The sequence below is a fragment of the Haliotis rubra genome, unplaced genomic scaffold (genome assembly GCF_003918875.1).
Source record: "Haliotis rubra isolate DU_JTF1 unplaced genomic scaffold, ASM391887v1 Scf829, whole genome shotgun sequence".
NCBI lineage: Eukaryota > Metazoa > Mollusca > Gastropoda > Lepetellida > Haliotidae > Haliotis > Haliotis rubra.
In genome coordinates this window covers 177,332-192,304 of record NW_025767556.1, presented here as the reverse complement: position 1 = coordinate 192,304, position 14,973 = coordinate 177,332, and the positions used below count along the sequence as shown (strand labels likewise).

Here is a 14,973-nt window from a genome sequence, read left to right as displayed (position 1 = left end):
GAGTGGCAACGAGTTGACTGAATCAGTGGAGTGGTAATAGTCCACAGGGTTAGTTGAGTGGTAACGAGTTGACTGTGTTAGTGGAGCGGTAACGAGTTGACTAGATCAGTGGAGTGGTAATAGTTCACAGGGTTAGTTGAGTAGTAACGAGTTTACTACATCAGTGAAGTGATAACGAGCTGACTATGTCAGTGAAGTTGGAACAAGCTGACTCGACTTGACTGAGTCAGTGGCGATATAAAGAGTTGATAAGGCCAATTTATCATACTGAGTTGGATAGAGTCTATGCTGTGGAATATTGAGCCAGGCTGTAGATACAAGTTTTGCATGATGTTAAAGTGGAGAAAGCATGTTTGGTGGGGTATCGGTTGGAGATCAGGATTGAATCTGACGATGTTGGTTGTTGTAGTTATGTGGCACTGTCACGAGTTCCGGGGTAAGGTGAAAAGGGTTTAACAACACTCAGTAATTACAGTACTCGTACATGCACGTGCGTGTGTGCGCGTGCGTACATGTGACTGTGCGAGGTGTGTGTATATGGTGTGTGTGTGTGTGTGTGTGTGTGTGTGTGTGTGTGTGTGTGTGTGTGTGTGTGTGTGTGTGTGTATGAGCGTATATGGTGCGGATACCAGGCAGTATAACACCAAGTACCATCTTGTAACGTCTCTCAGTTGAAAATCGAACCCGCTTCCCAGGCAGATTCTCTGTCCACCTGACCACGGAGGCACGGTCGGGGATACACATCACTAGTTGCTGGTACACTGGCCGAGTCTGTGTGTGTTTCATCTTAATTGGCGCGGGAACATATTACTGTTAGCATACCGATCGCATGTGTTCATAAAACGGTATAACGATATGGCGCAAACACCCAAAGTTGACGGTATAAGGGAACGGATGCGTGACTTGGGAAGGCGGCATGTGTACCCTGGAATAGTTTGAAAAAAACCTTATTTCTTCCAGTAGAAATTAATGGGACTTCAGAGTATTCGCTGAGAAATGTAGGGTATGGTTACGGGTAAAACGTATGTCTTGAAGACCTGACAGAAAAGTAACCTGCCCTAACCAAACACCAAACTCCATCAGAAGATAGCGAAGTTGCGTCATGTTAATCTATACGACATCACTTCGCCATCAGTGTTCGCTTCCCAGAAATGTTCCTTCTTTGAAGTCATGATTACAGTGGGAATGGGACGCATGCGATAAGATGCAATCAAACATATGTCGTGTTTCATCAAGCAGAAATTCCAATCAAAATATCTGGTTAACCAACTACATCAAGTACACGCGTACCAAGTAACAACATATAGACATATAGGGTGCAGGTGCACTTACATGCGGGGGTGATTTCGTCCCAGATCTAACTACGACTTTCATCGCGCTAGATTGCGTGAATATCCACGAAAGCACGCTCCCCACTGAATCAGAATCATATAGCGAGTGTGTGAAAACTGCTTTAAACCCTTTTTCAGACGTATCTGTCATGATCAGGTGCTTTTATCTTTTTTCCCCAAAATAATTTTGTCTACAACCTAAACATTAGTATTTCACTTACGTTTGCACAGTATTATACAAAGGGTGAATATTTCACGAAGTTAAGCGTCAGACACCCCAAACTTCAAAGGCAGAGTGTATGTTCACGTAGGTAAACGCTTTCAGACGGTCCTAATTGAGTTGTTTATGTAAATTCTGCATTTCCCCACAGGTTCCTCGAGTATCACACTAAAAACTAAAGATTTAATTATACTTCAGAGTATTATTACGTAAATCGAAATTTCTGCTGTTAAAGTTATCAGCATTGGTTGCAATATGGTTTTTTTTATTTAGCACAGTGCAGTACGTGCAGTACGGAGTATGAGTAATAATCTTGTTTTAAGCCATGTTTATACCAACAGCATGGTGAGAGAGGGTTTTACACATTTACCCTTCGTCGGTATAGAACTTCGGAACAGTTTTATCCCTATTTTGCATTAAAACTGTAAAGCGCAATTATTCATATTAAATATTCATTGTTATGTACGTATGAATGGTTTTAGAAGGGTGACTCACAGTGCAGGGCCCGTATTCTCGAAACGTTCGTAGCCCTAAGAATTCTTAACTTTGATCGTAGCCAATGTGTTAAGAATGGGCTTAAGACGTTCGTAGGGCTACGAATGTTTCGAGAATAGCTGGCCAGATTTCTGAGCTGTAGCTGTTCTTTGTGCTGAGATACAGAACAGAACTCTTAATAATAATAATGAATAGCATTTATATAGCGCTAATCTCCGAAAGACTCTTTGCGCATTTCTTTCACAAAAATGGGACGGAATGGACAGATTAAAGGAAAGCTTGTTTAAACAAGAATGTTCTTAAACCGGTCTTGAATGAAATTAGAGAAGGGGAATTGCGGAGTTCATTTGGGAGAGCATTCCAAACTGAGGGCGCACTGTATTTGAAAGAGCGCTGTCCTACTGACTTTAAGTGAGTGAGTGAGTTTGGTTTTACTCCGCTTTTAGCAATATTCAAGCAATATCACGGCGGGGGACACTAGAAATGAGCTTCACACATTGTACCCATGTGGGGCTGACTTTAAGTTGTACTTTGGGATATTTAACAGTTTCTCACTGGAAGAGCGGAGAGTTCGTGGAGCCTTGTAAGTAGAGAGCTCTACTAGAGCTAGTTAATGCTTTCAGGCTGTTATACAACAGCATATGAAGAGAGAGAGAGAGAAACATCGGTGTAAGTAAGCAGAAGAATCGGGAGGTCAGACTTGTTCCGATTCCTTCATGTGCACCATGGGGATGGATCCTGAATACAAGGTCATTTTTATGCAATATGAAACATAATTCCATTAAAATAAAACTGATAAAACGTAGCATGCCGGTTCAAGGATCCAAATTCTAGGTGTATCTACAGGAAACTACGTTCCTCTTTCCCTTCATTAAAAAAAAACTCAAACACGGTTTAGTTGGTGTTTTCAAATCCCACTCTATAAGACCGTGGCGTATATCCGTTTGACAACACATGACAGTCCAGGCCGCCAGTTGTAATCTTTCGGGGATGTAATTATCCACAGTGACGCCAAAGGACGCCCCCTATAGCGTTTTATTTCGATAAGGGAACCCCACGACAAAACAGCACCAAAAACACTTCCACAACCAACTTCCAATACGGATGGTACAAAGTTAGATATGTAAGTTATGTAATCGAGAGCAATAATTTATTAACCGTCAATACAGATGAAAAAGGCATCTGATGTCTTCCTCCTTCTGGTAACGTCATCATCAGCGACATACTCCTCACCAACGGGACACGGCGGTGTGATGTTTGTTGAGCAGTGCATGTGTTGACTGGTGGGGGTTCCTTTCCTTTACCAAATAATGTCTTACTTCATCTGCGAGGATATTTAAGACATACAAGTGCATGTTTCTTTTCAATCCATGGTTCTTCTTGCTGAGGTTAAAACTGGGGTTATTGGGGTGTAAAATCCATTCTACAGAACTATCGGTTTTCCGTTTTTTCACTAAATGTTTCTTAATGTGTTCAGGTTTGTTCTTCTTGAAGTCAAAAAGCTCAGTTTTTCCAACTTCTTCCTTGGATTACTAACAGCGGTGCTCAGCTTTGTCGTAGTAATGCCTACAAAAGCATGATCTTATCCCTGTCCCATCAGCTAGCTGATGTTGGTTTGGGCAACCTTCCTCAACAAAAGGTATCACCAACCTCAATCCATACTTCCAGGGGCGTAGCTACCATTATTGAAAAGCCAGGGCTTACATATGATTGTTGCTAAAAAGGTTGGGCAAGCCCTCACTACTATTTAAGTATAAAACTATCGGGCTTACACGAAAACATTGGCTTGCTCGCTCCTGACTACCACCTCGCTCACCCTTGATCATCAGCATCACCGACCTCAGAATTTGGTCTCGCCATCAACAGCATGATTCACCATCACCAACATCGTCCGCTACAACCTTCAACCATTTACGACTTCAACGCTTCACATCATAACCCTTCAACACCAACAATCCCAGCAACCACCACAACCACGAATCAACATGAGCATCAATCCCTACCATCATCAGCCACCAACATGAGCATCAATCCCTACCATCATCAACATCCAAAATGAGCATCAATCCCTGCCATCATCAACCACCAACATGAGCATCAATCCCTACCATCATCAACATCGAAGATGAGCATCAATCCCTACCATCATCAGCCACCAACATGAGCATCAATCCCTACCATCATCAACCACCAACATGAGCATCAATCCCTGCCATAATCAACCACCAAAATGAGCATCAATCCCTGCCATCCTCATCCACCAATATGAGCATCAATCCCTGCCATCATCAACCACCAACATGAGCATCAATCCCTGCCATAATCAACCACCAAAATGAGCATCAATCCCTGCCATCCTCATCCACCAATATGAGCATCAATCCCTGCCATCATCAACCACCAACATGAGCATCAATCCCTTCCATCATCAACATTCAAGATGAGCATCAATCCCTGCCATCATCAACATCCAAGATGAGCATCAATCCATACCATCATCAACCACCAACATGAGCATCAATCCCTTCCATCATCAACCACCAACATGAGCATCAATCCCTTCCATCATCAACCACCAACATGAGCATCAATCCATACCATCATCAACCACCAACATGAGCATCAATCCATACCATCATCAACCACCAGCATGAGCATCAATCCATACCATCATCAACCACCAACATGAGCATCAATCCAAACCATCATCAACCACCAACATGAGCATCAATCCCTTCCATCATCAACCACCAACATGAGCATCAATCCCTTCCATCATCAACCACCAACATGAGCATCAATCCCTTCCATCATCAACCACCAAGATGAGCATCAATCCCTTCCATCATCAACCACCAACATGAGCATCAATCCTGCCATCATCAACCACCAACATGAGCATCAATCCCTTCCATCATCAACCACCAACATGAGCATCAATCCTTCCATCATCAGCCACCAACATGAGCATCAATCCTTCCATCATCAACCACCAACATGAGCATCAATCCCTTCCATCATCAACCACCAACATGAGCATCAATCCCTTCCATCATCAACCACCAACATGAGCATCAATCCTTCCATCATCAACCACCAACATGAGCATCAATCCTTCCATCATCAACCACCAACATGAGCATCAATCCTTCCATCATCAACCACCAACATGAGCATCAATCCCTTCCATCATCAACCACCAACATGAGCATCAATCCCTTCCATCATCAACCACCAACATGAGCATCAATCCCTTCCATCATCAACCACCAACATGAGCATCAATCCCTTCCATCATCAACCACCAACATGAGCATCAATCCTTCCATCATCAACCACCAACATGAGCATCAATCCCTTCCATCATCAACCACCAACATGAGCATCAATCCCTTCCATCATCAACCACCAACATGAGCATCAATCCTGCCATCATCAACCACCAACATGAGCATTAATCCCTACCATCACCAACCAATATCAACTTCAATCTGTATATCAACATTAATTGCTACTGCTTCCATCAGCATCAACAACATATGCCACTATCAACATCCAACATCCACAGCATCATGTCGGAATAAGTATGCTGCAGCTTATAGCAGTGGGAAGTTTTGGTAACGGAAATACATGAAACTAAAAAAGAACCAAATAATGAAAACTGCTGTGTAAGCTAAATCCCAAAGTAAACCAGGCAATGCTTCATTACTGAACCAAGCATTACAACTAAAAATATATTGTTCCAACGCGCTAAGAGTACATGCATATTGAAATGGCTCAACCGGTCCACACCTGCTCTCATAAAATATCAAAACACGATTAATTCAACACTGCAACGCCAAACACCGTCGGGTGTGAACTAGTCATGGTACATTTTCTCATTTCCGCTCAATTAAAATACCTTTAAGATCGCTACTAATACCACTCTTTTGGCAACTCGATTACGGTTGGAATGATAATGTTGATGTTTACATACTGGTTTTGCCTTGGTTAATTCGAGTTCAGATCGGTTTGTACTTTGTGCTCTATTTACAAAGGTTAAGAGGTCACAAATATTCACAGGTAATCCTCACCAACAATAGTGGTGTCTGAGGTCAGGTCTTGTCCCAACTCTCACCCGATGTGGTGTGATCGCTGTCTATTTTAACCCACCTCGTACGATATGAAAATAAATGTAGAACCATCTAGGGAATGTAGCGTAACACATATTCTTTGTCAATACTATAAATGCACACCATCTGTCATCTCAAGCTAGTGTCCTTATTGTCCGCCAAGATAGCAGACGACATTCAGGAGTCAGTGACCTTAAGGACTGCGTCTAGCATTTTCCATGTTTTCATGAACAGAATCTAATCTGGGGTACACTTATCGACCGCCAAACCGTACATCAAACGGAGAACGTTTTTTTTTTATTATCGTGTCCCGCGAAATGAACTCTGCGAACTGCTGTCACGTGACCCAAGCCTTCCTCATACTTTCGCATGTTCCTTCTTCACGCTCTGGCAACCTGGGCACCATGACTCCGCCGTCTTTGTTGACGTTTTCCCCTGTAAATATGGAGGTCGCATACTTACAGCGCAAAGCCTATGTTCATGTAGGGATGTTACTTGAGCTAAAAATACGTCTGTCTCGCGCCGACCTCTCGTGTCGAGAGGTCAGTAGACCAGGCTGGTGCATTTGTTGCAGCAAGTCTCGCGCGAGTTTGCTCTGTTTACGCCTGAGAACCCGTGACTCTCATTAATAGCTTACTTAAATGAACCGCGCAGTAGATACATATTTGGTAAACGCACTTAACCGTCATTGTACAAACCTTTCTTTCCTTCTAAGTTTAGACGGTACGAATTTACGACTTGTAGCGCAGCAGGCTTAAGGCAAGAGCGTTTCGGGTTGGGTGGTATCAATTAGACTTTATTTAGCATTACCTGGGATGGTAAACTCTCCTTTGTACCTGTCTGACGTTTGGTTAAGTTAAAAGACCTTCTTCAAGATGCATAATACATTTGGCGTGGGTGGCTGAACACAAATCAGTGTCGTCTTCTATAACAGTCTGACTCACCGCCAATTACACAGATGGTTTATATTCATATTTAAACTTCAAGGCATTCCTCCTCCAAGTCCATGTACATATTTGGTGACAGAGGTTTTCATGAACCAAAGTTAATAGTGTTTTTATCAAGCCATAATCTGAAGATCTTTGTGAAGATTTTATTTCATGCTTTCAAATTATGCAGGCTTTGCGCACAGCGTAGCTTATGGCGGATGCCGTATCTGACAGCGCTATGGTTGGGAACACTCGTGACATGATGATGCAATAGGCTGAAACATGCTCCACATCGCATTTCGCGTATTTCATAGGTTTTTACATGTAAAGACGACATTTTGACAAATTCTATTCAATTTTACTACTACTATTTTACTACTAGCCAGATGTTAACATATTTTAATAGTCGAGATTTCTAAAAGCATTTCTATGAAAAATTGTGTACCAGTTAACTCCACGGTGCTGTAATAATGGATGTTAAAGTGTTGATCAATATTAATGTGATTACATGGTGAACTCTACTACTAATTCTGCTACTACTGCAATTACTACTACTACTACTACTACTACTCTAATTCTGCTACTACTGCAATTACTACTACTACTACTACTATTACTACTACTACTACTACCACCACCACCACCACTGCTGCTACTGTGACTACTGCTGCCCTTCCTGTAGATTCAACTACACAAGTAGCATCCTACTATTACGTCTAGTACGTAGCTGCTAAAGTCTATTTCTATTACTATAACATAAATAACTTATTGGCTCTACGTCAACTACCACATACGACGCACCCTACTACTACATCTACTATCACCTAGCAGCTTACAACTTCAGATGTGCAATGCTACAACGTCTGCTACTGCATAAGTAGCACCACATCACAGCGTTGTCTACTACATCAGCAGCTCTCTACAACTGCGTCTATTACTGTTAAATAAGTAGCTTATTGCTTCTACGCCCGCTAGCAGACAAGACGTACCCACTACTACATCTACTATCACCTGACAGCGTACTGCTACGATGACTACTACTACAAAAGATGCACAATATTACTACATCTTCAACTACATAAGAGGCAACCTACTACTACATCTACTACCCCTATATAAGTAGAATACGACTACTACGTCTTCTTCAACTACCAGGGGCGGTGGGGTAGCCTTGTGGTTAAAACGTCCGCTCGTCAAACCGAAGACCCGGGTTCGATTCCCCACATGGATACAATGTGTGAAGCCCATTTCTGGTGTCCCCCGATGTGATATTGCTGTAATATTGCTAAAAGCTAAACTCACTCACTCTCTTCTACTACAACATAAGTAGCTTCCTACTACTACGTCAACAACTTATATATAGGTAGCAGCTTACTACTACTATTACTACTACTACTACTAGTAGTAGTAGTAGTAGTAGTAGTTGACTTGACTTCATACGTAGCGCCCTGCCGCTGCAGCTGCTACTACTCGACAAGAAGCACCCAGCTACTACACCTGCTGCTACATGTACATGTAGCATTCTACTGCTACGTCTACTACAACGTCATCCCTACAACTACTATAGTTAGCGCCCCAGTCAGTAACCCTGCGTGCCGTTGCACATTTCAGGCCCTCAGGCGGTGGTCGGAGACGGGCAAGGCGATCAGTGGTGCTCTACACGGCAAATCATTACACCACCTGTCTTCATCATGGAAGGTAAGACACCTATATTTCATCCATCTGAATAGTTCAGTGATTCACTTTGCTCTCACTAAGTAATATCAAGGTCGACTGTTATACACCCGTTTTAAAATTCCATCAGCATTCTACCTATGAAGATCCGGGGTAAAATTGATCTTCAGTAACCCATGCTTGTCGTAAGAGGCGACTAACGGGATCGGGTGGTCAGGCTCGCTTACTTGGCTGACACATGTCATCGTATCCCAATTGCGGAGATTGATGCTACTGCTGTTGATCACTGGATTGTCTGGTCCAGACTCGATTATATACAGACCGCCGCCATATAGCTGGAATACTGCTGCGTGCGGCGTAAAACAGCAAATCATACCATCGGTTTACCATCGTAACTTGAATGTTGTTCATCGCACCAACCACTTGTTTTGTCTTACGCTGTGTGGGTAACTTATAGGCTTTGGAAAAAAACATTGACTGCGGCGTTAAGCAGTATTCATTCTCTCACTATCTTTACACATTCTCCGCACGAATATCATTTCCATTCTATAATTAGGTCTCCGGTGATCGGTAAACCACGTACTACAACTGATAGAATGAAAGCCAGTAAAGGTGCATAGAGAAATACGTATTTCCAAATCGTGACGTGATGAAGGCACCGAAATAATGCGTTACAGATGTTGGCATATGATCGCTTCGCTGTTTACGGACATGTTCAAGTGTTATCGTCTGAGTGTTTCCAATATAATTTAAATAAATAATTTCCGTCTGTGAAATATCTAATTTATTTGTGGGATGTGTTTCCAGTTGTGTAAATATCCTTTTTTGAGTTTAAAACGATTCATGTGCTGATAACCGTTTTGTGTATAAATATCGTTTGAGAAATAACTACTTTGTTTTTTGAAAAATTAAATAAATCTTCCTGTCTTGGAGCGTGAAATGACGTCATATCGTGTGTTCTACTCGCAGAGAAGCTAACATGGTTTAAAATAATTTCAACTTTTATGACTCTGGCAAATTTAGACTTTCCAAAAAGATTAGGGCCGGTTCCTCAAAGCCGTAGTAGCTAAGACTTACAGAACCTTCAGTGCTAAGATCTCGATCTTGAAGTACAGGGCCTAGATTTTCGAAGCTCTTTTAGCGCTAAGATAGTCGTAAGTTAATGTTAATGTATGGCACTTACGACTGTCTTAGCGCTAAGAGAGCTTCGAAAATCTAGGCCCTGGTTCAGACTGGGGTCGGGTTAAAGTTGATAGGTTGCATTAGTTTGTTATTCAATATCATTTGTGTATTTGATATATACATCAGTAGTTTGTACGTAGATGAGATGCATAACCAGTAAAGCGGTTTAGGTGAGTGAGTGAGTTTAGTTTTACACCGTACTCAGCAATAGTCCAGCTATATGGTGCGGTCTGTAAATAAGTCGAGTCTGGACCAGACAATTCAGTGATCAACAGCATGAGCATCGATCTACGCAATTGGGAACAGATGACATGTGTCATCCAAGTCAGCAAGCCTGACCACCCGATCCCGTTAATCGCCTTTTACGTCATGAATCACTGAAGGTCAATTCTAACCCGTATCTTCTCGGGTCTAAGTAAGGCGGTTTAAACCTTTACGAACTACGTATGTGACGTATAAAATATAAATAAAGGTGAACAACTATTTTAAAAAGTGATGATATCATGTGCTCGTGAAAAGGGGAGCGTATCCTGCTCCACCGGTGCTACCCGTAGTAAATACATGCAGAGGCATGTCACTCGTTCATTTGAAAAATACACGAAAACCGATAGAAGTCAAAATAGGGAATTGCATCGGGCATCTTTTTTGTGACTGATGCGTTAAATTTGGAAATGACCTCTACTTATATACCAGAAAACCTTTTGTATTCACTTATAGTAAGTAAGGAATTGATATACTCCACTTATGGACCATGGACCATACACCACTTATTTCAAAATGAAATCTCCTTAACACGATACCTTCGGAGTTTCGAATAGATGTCGAGTTACCTGAAGCTCTAGACAATAAGAGTGCAGATATTTTTGCACCTGTGGGGAATCGAACTTGGGTTTTTCGTTTGGATGAGCAAACGCTCTAACCACAAGACTACCCCACCGCCCCTTATTCGATCTGGACTACAGGGATGCATATATGGCAATAGCGTCCCAATTTATTTATCGTATGACACCACACTCGAGAATATGTCATCTATATGACGGCGGTCAGTAAATAATCGTGTCTGGACCAGACAATCCAGTGATTGACATCATGAACATCGATCGAGCATACGAACACATGTGTCAGCGAAGTCAGCGATCCCGTTAGTCGCCTATTACGACGCGCATGGATTTTTGAAGATCAATTAAGCCCGGATCTTCATGGGTCTTTTGTCGGTAAAGAGTAAGGCATGTATCATACATTTGATGAGATGATAAATTGGACCAATATTAATTACGCCATACTGACAGACAATACACGTAAACATCGAATATTGGTATTCGATGAGAGCAGGTCGCTGAAGCACCCAAGTGATTTACCTTTAGTTTGTTGAGCAACAGTCCCCTACAAAGGTACAATATGTGATGACAATTACTGAAGTCCACATTGTGATTTGCCTGAAATATTGCCAAAGTAGCGTAAAACCAAACACATTGGATCCATCACAAAAAAACGGGGATACGAGCAGTCACGTGATATGACGATATTGAGTACTGGTGTTTCTTCACGGCGTTTTTACAACCCTACTTCCGAGATCCTTACACCATCATGACCCGTGACCCGCGGAACCCGGGTAACCTAAAACCCCGATTGGCCTTCTCTTACTGGGAATCACAAAGCTCGCCTCCATATCTCCACTGAAGAGAAGTGATGTAAAAACGATGCTAACATCCTTATTACTCATTAAATCAAAGATATGTAAATAGTTAATGTTACAGATATTTATTCATGAGATGATATGTTTTTATGTAAATGTTATTACAGCTGTATGTTTGATATGACATGATTCGATATAACGTTTATGTATACAGTATCATCTAGGTCCTACATACGATATATGTAAACAGTTAGCACTGAAATCACAAATCTCGCATATGGCTTTAATCCATCTAGATACCTGTACATACAGACACGACATGCAGATGTATATCTGCAGATGTAACTTCCTTTGTGTAAATAGCAGTATGTGGCGAGGTACGTTTATTCAGAATCAAGTTTAACGAGGGCTGGGGTTTTGGGGGTGTATGTTGAGGGGTGGGGTTAACTGATATTTTCTTGTAAAGATATCAAGAGAAAAATAAAGCAATATTTGGTACTGGGGATACAATATAACACAACTCACCACATCATATCGGGACACCTAAACACAATCCATGCACTAGACAACACAACTCACCACATCATATCGAGACACCTAAACACAATCCATGCACTAGACAACACAACTCACTCCATCATATCGAGACACCTAAACACAATCCATGCAATAGACAACACAACTCACTACATCACATCGAGACCCAACAACACAATCCATGCACTAGACAACACAACTCACTACATCATATAGAGACACCTAAACACAATCCATGCACTGGACAGAGCGATGCACTACTTCACATTGAGAGACCACAACACAATCCATGCACTGAACAACACGATGCACTACTTCACATTGAGACACCACAACACAATCCATGCACTGGACAACACGATGCACTACTTGACATAGAGACACCACAACACAATCCATGCACTAGACAACACGATGCACTACTTCACATTGAGACACCACAACAAAGCCAAAGCACTGAATAACACAACACACTACATCACATCGAGACACCACAGCACAATCCATGCACTGAACAACACAACTCACTACATCATATCGAGACACCACAACACAATCCATGCACTGAACAACGTGACACACTGCTTCACATTGAGACACCACTACACAATCCATGCACCAGACAACACAACTCACTGCATCATATCGAGACACCACAACACAATCCATGCACTGGGCAACACGATGCACTACTTCACATTGAGACACCACAACACAATCCATGCACTGAACAACACGATGCACTACTTCACATCGAGACACCACAACACAATCCATGAACTAGAGAACACAACTCACTACATTATACCGAGACACCACAACACAATCCATGCACTAGACAACACAACTCACTACATTATATCGAGACACCACAACACAATCCATGCACTAGACAACACAACTCACTACATCATATCGAGACCCAACAACACAATCCATGCACTAGACAACACAATTTACTACTTCACATTGAGACACCACAACAAAGCCAAAGCACTGAATAGCACGACACACTACATCATATCGATACACAACAACACAATCCGTGCACTGGACAACACAACTCACTATATTATATCGAGACACCACAACACAATCCATGCACTAGACAACACAACTCACTACATTATATCGAGACACCACAACACAATCCATGCACTAGACAACACAACTCACTACATCATATCGAGACCCAACAACACAATCCATGCACTAGACAACACAACGCACTACATCACATGGAGACACCACAACACAATCCATGCACTGAACAAAACGATGCACTACTTCACATCGAGACACCACAACACAATCCATGAACTAGACAACACATCTCACTACATCACATCGAGACAACACAACACAATTCCTGTAAGCACACCATATGTTTACACCACGGCAACTGACGCATATGCCAGCCTACGGCTACAGATGTCCCCTACATGCGGCCATCAAGTACATAACGGCCAGTAATTCTATTCAGTTAGAAGGTCAGCTACTGATGTAAAGTTATTCAGCTGCATCTGATTATGTATCTTGTCCCTGAGTCATCTATGTAACATTTTCAAGTGGTGACACTACACAAGCGAGACACCCTTCAGCACACGTAGAAAAGAATACGAGCTTTATACGATTACACTGGCGGAAAGGATATTAACAGTTGATGTCTACTGAATCAGTTGATGTTGTAAGGCACTTGAAACAGCCGTGTTGAGGTATGTGTGTCTACTGTGTTGGTGGCCAATATGTGCTTACTTTAGGCACTAATCTTTCTTTAGAACACTTTTTTTCTGTGTAGATGGCGACGAAATTCGACTCATACAGATTCGTGTTATGATGAGTGTTATCTTTGTACACGTAAGTCACTGGTGTCTCTTGTAGCTGAAATAGTGTTGATTGTGGCGTCACACAACAAGCAAAGCAATAAGGGATATGTTCATTGTCTACCAGGTTAGCTACAGTAGCCATATCGGAAGTCTGAAAACTATTCCAGTCGCTTGTTACCCGCGTCGACAAATCCCAATGCCTCATGGCACTGACAGAGTTAGGAGGAAGGATATGCTTTTCAAGGACTAGTTTCAAAGCCAGGAATTGTCGCCTTCATAAAATAAGCCCTTGGTAAGAAGTAGGGTCGAAGGTCAGAACCTTGTCTCATTACTTCAGCTTGCAAACGGCCTAAATGAGCAATTTGAAATGAAGCATGTGCAATATTAGGAATACGAGCATATTTAATTCGCACCAGATGTTGACTAAATAAACTTGATCATGTTTTTGCGAGACGCGTTAAGACACCGTGGGGCGGTTTGGAAGTTTGGGCTTGAGGCATTCCACTTTGTGAGTACTGTATGCGACCTTTTCCAGTTTCTTACTTATTGCAATGTATACCTTATGTAAGATTGGGAATAACTTATTGCTGCCATAACTGTGATATTCATTCACTTTTATTCTGAAATAGAAATGTACGTGTTCTTATGTACTAATTGTTGAAGCCCATTCCTTGTGTCTCTCGGCGTGATATTGCTGAAATTTTGCTAAAACCATACTCACTTGTAGTGTTCTTAAAATGTTTAAGATATTGGTATGACGTTACAAAAGACCATGTTTAATTTCTACGTATATGTATGTCATTATTATAGGTTTAATATACCCTTTCCTTACAAGCATTGTCATTAGGTAACGGTATAGTGCTTCTTTATCTTAAAATGTATGTCATTATTATAGGTCTAATATACCCTTACCTTACAAGTATTGTCATCAGGTAAAGGCATAGTGCATCTTTATCTTAAAATGTATGCCATTATTATAGGTCTAATATACCCTTACCTTACAAGTATTGTCATCAGGTAAAGGCATAGTG

At 41.7% G+C, this 14,973-nt stretch overlaps 1 protein-coding gene across 3 annotated transcripts in view; it reads left to right on the top strand.

Annotated features, from left to right (window-relative positions):
* Positions 1-14,973, top strand: part of LOC124262238 (platelet-derived growth factor subunit B-like) — a 75,311-nt gene that overhangs the window by 42,173 nt on the left and 18,165 nt on the right. The window contains exon 3 of one of the 3 annotated variants that reach the window (XR_006894529.1): positions 8,699-8,785. The gene's annotated coding sequence lies outside the window, so the exon portion shown is untranslated. Of the gene's footprint in view, positions 1-8,698; positions 8,786-13,725; positions 13,832-14,434; positions 14,451-14,973 lie in introns of those variants that run through there. The other 2 variants (XM_046696718.1, XM_046696721.1) reach the window with 2 other exon arrangements.